Consider the following 11,418-nt stretch of genomic DNA (forward strand, 5'->3'; position numbering starts at 1 on the left):
ACATGGAAGCTTATTGCTCTGGTAATAGAGCGCTGTAGTGCTGACATGCTTTTGTAAGCACACCCAGAAGTTCCTCTACAAATTCCCAATAGGATTTTTCAGTTGGCTTTTGGATTATTGCAGAAAATAAGCTCTGTGACCAATAAATGTTTGTACGTCTTACAGATTTTGTTGTATACATCACAGTTGCATGACTTAAGAGTCACCATCGCTAAGCTTTTTAACTTGTTCAGTCTTTAAAAAAAAAGTTCCCTAAAAAACGTGAGTGTTAGAATAGTTTGCAAGGACCTGTGAAAGCAGACAACTGAGTAGATGAGTTTTTCTGTTCGGTGTAATGACGTTTAATATCCCCAACAACCTGTGTTGTCCCTTTTAGCCACTTAAGTGCCTTTTTATGTAAAACCTTAGTTTTTTGTTTTTTTCTTTTAAAAAAGAAGGGGGTATTAATTAGGGGGTTTTATGTCATAGAATAAAACTTGAAAATATATTGAGCTTGTGTTAAATAGACATTATTTCAGCCATATAACCAAATGCCATTAACTTCCAAACAACTGGAAATGCAAACCGGAAATGCAAAGATTTGAACTCAGGGTTTGGCCTACAAAAATACAAGTTATGTAAGTTAACCCTGTAGCACTCTGTGTCAAATATGCAGGGTCAAAGCTGATAGTCTTGAGTTGCTCTTTGGACGACTTTAATTCAAATCCCAGCTCTTCATGATCTCATCCTCCTCTCATTGTTCGACTTTGCCTCCTTTCCACTCTCTATACTTTCCTATCTGACAAAAGAAAAAAAATCATAAAAATGCATGTCTAACTGGAGGGTTTGTCGCTAACATAGTAGGAAATACTCATAGTAGGAAACAGAATGACATTTTAGAAGCTTAAAATTAAATTAAATGTTTAACGAAATGTAGCTACTCCGAAAAAGCAGCCCACCAATGACCCAGTATCACTGATTTTATCTCTATATTTCTATGAAGTTTGTTAGCAAAACCGACAGAGATTCTACATTGTTTCCTGAGGCACAAAAGTGCTGAAGTGTCACACATCGCAGGGGAAGTTAGGGACATTTATAGCCACAAATCTAGGAAAAGGCTTCCGAAGCGTCCGTGCGTTCACAATTATGTGGGGTAATTCTGCAGCAAAAGAAAACAGGAAAGCGTCAGCTAGAAGGAAAAAAACGTGAGTGGCAGAGAATGACAGCCAGCGATGAGTAGAATGTCACAGCAATTGCGGGCCCATCACGACTAACTGCATGATGGGTGATTGCCTCATGTGTTTCCCGCGAGTCCATCGGAGAGGACACGGCGCTCTCTCGTCTGTCCCTGGCCCAAACCTCCGCCACTGCCTCAGTGGCTGACATTTAAAATGTTGCTTCCTAACCACTTATGCTAATTGTTGTAATTTTCCTGATGAAGCTGCGTCCTGATACCTTGATGCAGCCAAGATAGTTTTACATTTTCTCTGCGCGTGCCGCTCGGCCATTTGGTCCGTGTAGTGTCAGCTTGGAGTGCTACTGAAAGCCGGGCAAAATTGCAAGCAAATTGCATCAGATTGCCAACATTGTGAAAAGGTAAATTGCTTGCAAATCTATTTAAACCACTGGCCTATTTTCATCAGCCACAGTACTTGGTATTTATGATTGCTTAATTGGTGACCTTTTCTATTGTGTAGTGCTTTATGGTGTAATGGAAGGCAATCTTTACCAAACCAATTATGCCTTTTTTTCTCGCCCCACACCCATACATTATAGCGGTGATTGCGATGGCTAGTCCTTTGTAAATGAACTTTCAGATTCCAATTATTTCTTTATATAACTGATGGAGGATAAAGAGTCATTTGTTTGCTATGATGTTGCATTTGAAAGCTCTTTGAGGCTGAGACTGTCAAAGCAAATGGAGGCGCAAAAGCCACAAAGTTGTGCCCTGCTTTTGACTGACCCCTCATTTAGCACCACTTTCACTCGCCGGGGACCAATTACGGCCTCAGCTGGTGAAATATTTTGTCAGATTCTTGAAAACAAGTATATTAGCTCGGGATTCAAATGAATGTTTTATCTATGGTAAAGCGTGCATTTAATCTACTCTCAGCAATCGGCCTGCTTTGTGTCTCATTTATATATCTATGTAAAAAAAAAAAAGCACTTACTGTAAATCAAGACCTATAATTATTAAGATTTTTAAGAGTGCAAACATTATACTTTCCAAAGACACGTTTTTTTTTTTTTTGGTAAGAAACAAGATGACCCCTTAACATTTATATGAAGTAAACACAGTTAGCTAAAGTCATGGTTTGATGCTTCTGTCCAGTCAACTCAGAATGAGCATATATGGGCAGAATTGTGCTAATTTGGTTTTATGAAATTAAGAATTCTGGTCCTTGTTACTGATTGGTCAAAACGGTATAGCAACAGCATTGACCTTTTCATTGTATCACTATGCAGCTTCCATAGCAGACAGTTTTTTTTTTTTCTGGGACTATATCTTCAAGCAGCATGGACAAGTTCACCCAAAAATTTGTATCCTTAATATATGAATCATGTGGTAACCATTTTATGACCGCAATAAGACATTCAAGGTCATGTTATGATTGTTAATATATATTCACTTTTAGCCATGACTTTGAGGTGCCCTACCAAGCTTGCAAAAAGTTCTTCCAACAAATGAATTTTTAGTAAGAATCAGTTTATTTGGTTTGAACTGAACAAGAATTCTTTAAACACATTTTTAACAAAAGTTGTTTTGTTTACCTTACTTACGGTAGTACGAAAATGTTGTCGATTGTTGTCTTAACTTTCCAAATTGAGCCATCAAACAGTTTTACCTTACACAATATTGTGCAAGTTCCCACCATACTTGGAAAAGAAAGAAAGAAGTGGTGACCATTATTAAAAATTATATCTCCTTCACATTTTTCTGGCTTAATTTATACTAATACTGCTGTCATCACTGTTAGAAAGCTGTCATATATGACTCTGAGTTCTTATTTTTACTGAATTAACTTTTGTTGATTATCACCGTGTTTGCAATACGTGTGTTGAGGCATATATGCATCCCATTGCAATGCTTGGATTTAATATATTTACCTGATATATATAATATATTAACACTTAATTTTAAGGACTATCTGCTTATTAGCATGCATATTACTAGCATACTGATTGTTTATTAGTAGGCCTACTTACAAAACACATATTAATGCCTTTTTCTCCCCCATACCTAAACTTAACAACTACCTTACTAACTATTAATAAGCAGCAAATTAGGTGTTTATTGAGGGAGTACTCTTAATAAATAGTGAATATGTGTTCCCCCATATCGTGTAGTGCGGTTGGAAAACAAAAATGTTGGCCATTGCACATGCTAAGTTTGTTCATAAAGTGATTTTTGTTTATGCTGCAGAAGTTTGAAGCTGAGCCGGACTGCTTTGAAAACATAAATAAATGGTAAAGGGAAAAGATGAGTGCTTCAATAACTACTCTGCAATGACATAAACAATATACTGTGTGTGTGTCTATTTGTGAGTTTGTGTGATTGATAGAGGGGCTGGCTGCGCATGTGTGTTTTCCTGCAGGCTAAACCCCAGAGCAACAGATTCCTTTGCTCAGATTAGCTAATTTTGATTTGTTTTCAGACAGGGTGTGTGTGTGTGTGTGTGTGTCTGGCCTTCAGGGCCTAGACTGTAAATTTTGCCTGCTGCGGGGTAGAAGCTGATTGATCTCTCAGTGTAAAATCGATAAGAAGACACTGTCATTTTTGTAACGAATGAGCCGCTCTGAGGAGATAGATTAAGACTCCACAGATCTCACCCTGCCTCTCTTTCATCAATCCTGCCTTGCCCAGGTTCGACTAGCAGAACCTACAGCTGGCTTCAATCTCTGGCACGTCGTATTAGCCCGGACCCACACGCTGTCTGTAGAGGCCTCTTCATTATACCGTGTATATTTCATCCATATCACCCGACATGTTAAAATCAAATATTTGCCCCTTTCCCCTCTTGTGTCTGATCCACCTTGATTGATCTGTTGTATCATTTGCCGAAATACATCACACTGAGGGGTTGATTAAATCAAAAATCGAGGGCCATTGTCTTTCTCGCATGTCCTTTTATCAGAACTAATGTAACGAGCGCGCTCATTTGTCTCCGGTTGTTACATGGAATAAAGTCAGCGGTGCTTTTCGGCTGTCGGCGATGCTAAGATTAGGAGAAGATTAATATAGTGCCTCTCGTCTCTCTCCTCTTCCGCTCTCTGTCTGCTCTGTCGCCTCTTGTATCGCTGCGTTGGAGATGCGCCGCGCTCCCTTGTGGGCCCCTGTTTAACCTTCACCGGCTCATCTATTATAGCGCACTTCCACCCGGGATGTGTGTGCTAAACACGCTCGTCATGCCTTCGCTGGATTGATGGTGGGAGAAAACCATTGCATAATCTCAATTTTTTCTGGGCCATTTTTCACCCATTGCCTCTGCTGGTTCTTCTGATGTGGACTCATCTTGGGAGTGTGTTTGTGTGGGAGTGTGTGCTCGGAAGAGCATCGCTCATTTATCAAATATTAATACACGCATGTTTATGCAATATACAGTGACAAGTGAATGAGTACATCTCTCTGACATTCCACACGGATGGGCCTTCACTACTTAGTTTGGGATGCAATTTTTTTTTTTATTTAATTGAAATGCATTTTAATTGCTTAATTAACTTAATCATATTTATGTGTGGCTTATATTTATTCTTAGAATTATGGAGCTATTTTTCAAGGGACTAGCTATTTATTCTCCAGGCACATAGAGAGCAGATCTCTAGACAAGTGATAACAAGTGATATTTGTTATGCTTTGAATCACGAGAGCCTCTGGAATATACAGGCATTCTTCATGGCATCTTAACAATACAGGACCCCCAAGAAATAACTGCTGACACAAGGACATCATATTAAGCAAAATAAACTTGTATAAAAAATATCTAAATCATGTCTTTAGCATCTGATACTTTTGTATATATTTGTTTTTAACTATTTTACTTTATTAACTAAATTAATAATAATATTAATATATCAAAATGTTTTAAATTTTAAATGAAATGTTTAAATGTTTTAATAGATTTTATTGCTTTAACCTTTTGCCAGATGTAGACTTTCAGTATTATGAAAACTGTGAAAAACCATCATAACGATTTGAACTTTAAAAAAAAAGGTCTAAAACTGTCCTCTAACTGTCCTTAAAAGAAATTTGTTGGATTAGAATATTGTCATTTTGCATCAAGTCAAACTATGCCATTTTGTAATTAAAAAGTATAAAAACATATTAATTGTGTGAATTCAGGATATATTAAATCCTAGCTATATAATTAACCTTTAGTAAAAAATGCTGTTAAACCCAATACATGATTTGAAATATGATGGAAATGACATTGATGGAAATGTCAGAAAATCCCTTTGAATGGAACTGTATGAAAAGTTTTGTGCTTTTGTACTTTTGACATTGAGTCTTCAGGGAGTGCAGATTAAATACAAATGTAATTCCCTCTTGTACTCTCTCATAATCTTGTAACAATTGGTGCTTGTGTTCAGTAGATTATTTATGACCATCACCAGCATGTTAATCACAAGGACAAGCCCCCTCAAGAGTTTGTGCAGAGAGAGAGAGAGAGGGATGTGGATAAACGGCGAGTGAAGGAGAGCTGTGGCGTGTAATACTTGTTTAATTCCCGTTGGGTGTGCTTCTTATCAAATTAAAGTGGGGGAAGTGGGGGGGGGGGGGGGGGGGTCTGGGGTTCTGTCAGGACTGACGGCCGTTCCTTTTGGACTGGGAAGCATGTGTAAAATCGGCCAACAAGAGATTTGGGGTGGTGCTGGTTAGGGATAGGGAGCACCACACGGCATCGCACGCCCCTGTCACTTCACTCCCCCTTTCCCTACGCGCCGCTCCCGCCCTGGGGTCAGCTGTCCCAGAGTGCCAGCTACAAGGACTGGCACAGGGAGACGGGGGCCCACTACATCACCTCCAGCTGGGAGACTTATTACTCCCACCCCTCCTCACCTGGCCCATCCATTCATAACATCATCAGCCTATTAAATATTCATGAGCTTAAGGACAGGAGGGAGGGGGATTGGCTGGTGGGAAGAGGAGGGGTGGGGTACAAGGGGTTTTGATTCTGCAGGTGGCTGTTAGGTCTGTAATTGGTCCCCACTTGCCTCAGCAGCGTAAAATTGTTTTCATTATGCGTTCACACGCGAGGGCTTCCCACAGGATCCAAAAAGAGAAATTTCACTTAAACAAGATCCAAGCCTGGAAAATGAGAGAAAAACAAGAGAAAGAGATGCTTTCGAGAGAGAAAACATGATGGGACGGCTAATAATTAACTAGCTTTGCACGAACAATAGCAGAGAGTGGGATGAAGAGAGAGAAAGACAGAGGAAAACAGAGTGAGGTTACTCCAAAATAGGAAGAAAAAATCTACCCAGCAGTTGGGGGGACGTTACCCCCTCACCCTTGTGGCCCTTGAGAACATCCATAGTCACCGGGGAACGAGGGGAGGGATGTCTGGGGGAGAGAAAGAGCGAGAAAGAGAGAAAAGTTTCCACCTGACTGGAGTTCCCATGGTTTGCCATGCAGGAGGGTAAGCAGGTTTCTGCAATAAACTCAGCCCATTGTCCCCCTAAAAAGGCCAGTCAGGTCCCTCCAATTGAATTCAAGAGTGTCTCTTTCTGTGCTCCTTGTGCTGAACTAATCACCACCGTACTTTGTTTAATTGCAGCCAAAGGGAGAGATGCGTTCAATAAGTCATTCTGATCCCACACACCCCCTCAAGTCCATTTCCTACACCCCCGTTCCTCTCTCGCACACCCTCCTTTTCCTTTTATTGAGTTGCACAGTTATGCAAAGACAACAAACAGGGTTGCAGGTTCAATGCAGTTTTGCTTGAGGAGGTGGAGTAGGTAAGTGCCGGGGGCGACGCATGGAGAAACGCTTCCGACCGACCGGGAGAAAGCAACAGGTCTTGATGGGAAGGACGGCTGGAGTGGTCGAGTGGCCGGTAAGCCAATTGGGCAGGAAGCTCACTATAATCAGGTGCATGTCAAAGCCACTATAATGGACTCAGATTCACTGCTCCTCATTTTAAAATGGACATTCAGAGTGAGAAGGTGCAGGGCTTTGTGTGTGATGACTCTGGGGTCAGTTGCTTTGTGCAGGATGGGGGTGTAGGGTGTTTGGATTTATGGGACAGGACCTCCACTTTAGCACACACACACTTATATCCCGTTCTAGTGCATGAAGAAACCAAGCAGGTTTGACTTTCCATCTTCATTAGATCTACATTTGTCTTCTTTTCCCTTTGTTCCCTCTCAGAAGAAGCACACCTGAACCATTCTAAAACTACGTAGCTGAGACCAAATATTATAAACTACAGACTTCAGGACAGGCATTAGAATAAATTATAGGATCACACATGGGAATGGAGAGCAATAACGATCGGAGATCATTTACAATTACCCACTAGGCGTCTTAAGTTGCCCGGCATGACATCACTCACGACTTAACATCGCCTATCACAGCGGGAGTGTACCGCACAAGCTTGTCTGCGGCAGTGCTTATGGGGAATCCCCCTCCTCATCATCCCAGCATGAAGGAGACCTTTGCAGGGTGAGGTGCTCAAATCCTATCCTGCTAAAAGACTCCACGAGTGACCCCGGGCCACTCATTTAACCCCTCACTGTGCCTGCAAGCCTTGCTAACACAGGGGATTTCAACGCTTGATGCACTTTTGTGGTCCCACCCGGACCAGTTCATTGAGCGCCGTAGGTGGGAAGAGCTGAAATATCTGAGCTGGGAAATCCCTTATGAATAGCATCTCTCTGGTATGACAAATCAGGGTTATATAGCTGTGGTTTGTGTATATGTTAGGGGAATTCTGAGTTGATAAAAAGCTGAATTTTTTTTAGTAGTTAAGTCAGTGACATAACACTATCTTGGGTTTTTTTTCTGGATCTATTTATTTAAAAATAAATTTAAATGCAGTTCAGGTTGTAAAATGTCAATTGGTGCGACTTCCCTAAAACTTGCATATTCATTAATGTATAATAAATGCTTTTTTTATATATATAAAAAATATTTTTATGTCTTTATAATGATTCTTATTCAAAGGGTTGCACCACATTACTTTTTTGTCAGTGCATTTAAACTTTTCCTGAAAATGGTATAATTTTTTCCTCAAAACCATATGAAACTAGCATGAATATAAAGAGTGCCCTTGCAAGTGTTTTACACTACATTATTAAATGCATTCTGTACCCTAGACTTAGAAAAATGTTTACTAGTTAAAGTGTTGCATTTTATTTATTTTCATAGTTCAACCAGTCTTCATAAATGTTGTCATGACTCTAGATAAGATATGAAACATTTCCTCTCATTGTTGAGAGGTTTTCAAAAACAAGGGATTAATGGGACACAATTGCCATTCATGATGCTCTCTCTCTTAAGAGATGGGGGGATTTTGCTCTCTCTCTAAAGAGATAGGGGGATTTGGTATTGTGTGGGCAATTGGGCTGTCCCTCCCTCGCTCTCTTGACTTCTGTGGGGGCTGACCGGAGGTCGGAACCAGCCAATGAGGACTCTCCACTGGCCTGTGAAATACTGCATTCTGGTCCCATCACTATCTCTCTCTCTCAAAGACTGTTTAAATGGCTGTGGTTTATTATTGCCCACTGAGGGCTAAAGTGATCCTCTGTTAGGCCTGTGGGAGAGGAGGGGCCGTAGGACCTGGCTTTCTCTGCGGGTGCTCTTGCCGGACAGCTGTTCAGGCCTTGCCTGACTTTTCATATGGATATGTATGGTAATGGAAGGCAATGGAGTGGGGATGAAGAGGAGGCAGCGTTAGAGCCCTCACTCTCTTCAGCACGCCTCTAAAAGCTCCACAAAAGGAGCAGTAAAAGGGGGCCGCGCCAGTGAAGCTCCCACTTTTTGTGGGCCTGAATTAGTTCTGCAAAAGCAATGAAAGTGATCTTTAGCCGCGAGACAGGGGAAGTCTGCCCACGGGACCCGGAGAGCTCATTAGCACAAAAACGTCTAGCGCCGACAGATAATTGACTGAGGCAGATTCAACTATCACTCCCCCAGAGTCTGTCACAACAGTTCCTTGAGCGCGGCACACACACGGTACACCCCATCCCCACCCCTCCACCTTCAATGACATGATACAAACACATCCCATCACATTCCATTAACAGTTTGCGCTCTTTCCCCCATTCGCTCGCAGCTTTTCCTCCCACATCCTTATCTGAGTGCTTCGTCACCCAGTGGTGTTTTAACCAGTGGTATTGGATGAAACCGAAGCGGCTAGTGCGCAAAACTCTCGCCAAAGTCTTGTAGCTTTTAGAATGCGCAACGTTTTCACTGTTTTGAAATCAAAGCATGTCCATTCCATCTGTGACGTAAAAGTGTCTCAGAATGGGACTGCTTTGACCATCTATGAATTTTTATCACTGTCCTTCTCCCCAATCTCAATTAAAACAAAAAAGTGGGAAAATATCCCATCTAATGATTTTCTGCAAGTGTTGAGAGCTTGTTTTTTGTTCTGGCGTGCACAAATGACTGTGGCACACATGTTCAAACCCTGCAGAGGCCTCTGCCTGTGCTCATCATAATGGCAGCCTAACTGCTTCGAGGTTAAATTGACTGGAAAATGCTGTTTTAATTTTCATGTTAATTGAAATGGACTAATTGTTAATATATTCACAAGGCGAAAGTACCAAACTAAAATGGGATTTTGATTTCTGTCGAAATCATATTGGCTCTACGTGGCAAATAACAATCAGTAAATTACAAATAAAATAGCCAGTTTTTTTTTTTTCCACTGATTAAAATTTGAATATTAGCACTGCCCAGCTGTTGAGGTGACCGTACCACATATTCCATGATTTATGAGAAATTACATTTCTTATTTTCCATGTATTGTTGCGAAATAATGGATTCATGATCTTTTTAGCTCAGATAAAGGCTTTTGATAATGACAAAAACACCTTTTAATACATTTAATCTAATTCTATTGCCAAAAGTCCCAAAAAGGAATTACGAGATACGGACGGTGGGGGGTGAATCCGCATCTAACAATCACACTGCATTTGCAAGAGAGAGAGAAAAAAGGAAAAAAGACAGAGAAAAAGAATTTTGTCAAGCAGCTAAACAGGCCTATTCTCCATGGCAGTCCCCTTCCTTCACGGGCAACTATAGAAATTAGCCCTTGCCTTCTCTGCGCTCTCACACTTGGCTACACACGCTTGCATGGACACAAGAAAAAGTAGAAAAAACTCTTTTCTTTCTGTCAGCATTCCTGGCCAACAATGGCTAGATTAGGCAACGTGAGGGCCCCCCTTGGGGGGGGCGTATTGAGCGGCCAATGGCCCCAGCAGGAACAGCTGGTGGGGGTTAATGGCGACTGAACTCCGCTGTCGGGACCCTTTCTCTATTGTGTGGGCCACTCATGGGAAGGGAAGGGGGCTGCTGACAGATTCTGAGTTGTGAGGGACCCTCGGTACAGTGTGCAGGGGTCATCCGAGCGATGCGTGTGTGTGGTGCGTCGCTGGTAAGCGACAGAATGGGACATGTGGACTGGGGGACTCAAAACTGATTTCTGGAGACATTAGCATCAGTTTAGATTCAGCGTTAAGAGGCAAGAGGGGAAACACTGCACATGTTAGCGTATTTTAGTAGGAGGGAGGTGAAAGTGAAGACGGGAAGAGAGGAATTCCCTGTGAAAAGAACATTTTCACTTCCTTTTCACTTCCTCTTTCTTCACTTTTCACCCTGTAATCAAGTCAATACAGGTGAGGTACTTCAGGATGAGTCAATTAAATTCAATTACTTTTACTCATTTGATTAATTAAATATTCTTGATCTCAAGTAGGCTACACATTATTTTTTGCCCACTGTAATCTTTTCTAATTTGAGGTTTCTGTGTTCCAGGAGGAAGCTGCAGTCCTGTGTTTACTGGCACGTTAGATTGAAGCGTCAGGTGCTCTTGCTATGATTATGAGTGTCCAATCTACATCTGTATGTAAATATAAATTGCTTCTTGCATTCTAAAAACGGGATAATGATTGCATCCAGAAGCCTCCTCAGATTTTAGAGCCTTGTGGATTTTCAGTGCAACTTGAACAGAAAAATCATATATTCTTATAAAGTACATTTAATAAATAAAATAATATATAAATTATTTAAAAAGTTAGAATTTGAACGCAGGTCCACAGGTACTGAATTTGATACAGAAGCCCCCTCAGATTTCATAGTAACATTGGTTTCAAAGCAATTTGAATGCATAAATACGAAATATATTTAATAAAAGTGGAAAAATATAAAGATTACTTATTAACTGTATAAAATAAATTTGTTTATTTAATTCTAATTAGTTTCATATTCTAATT

The sequence above is a fragment of the Barbus barbus genome (assembly GCF_936440315.1).
Source record: "Barbus barbus genome assembly, chromosome: 12".
In the NCBI taxonomy this organism is placed as follows: domain Eukaryota; kingdom Metazoa; phylum Chordata; class Actinopteri; order Cypriniformes; family Cyprinidae; genus Barbus; species Barbus barbus.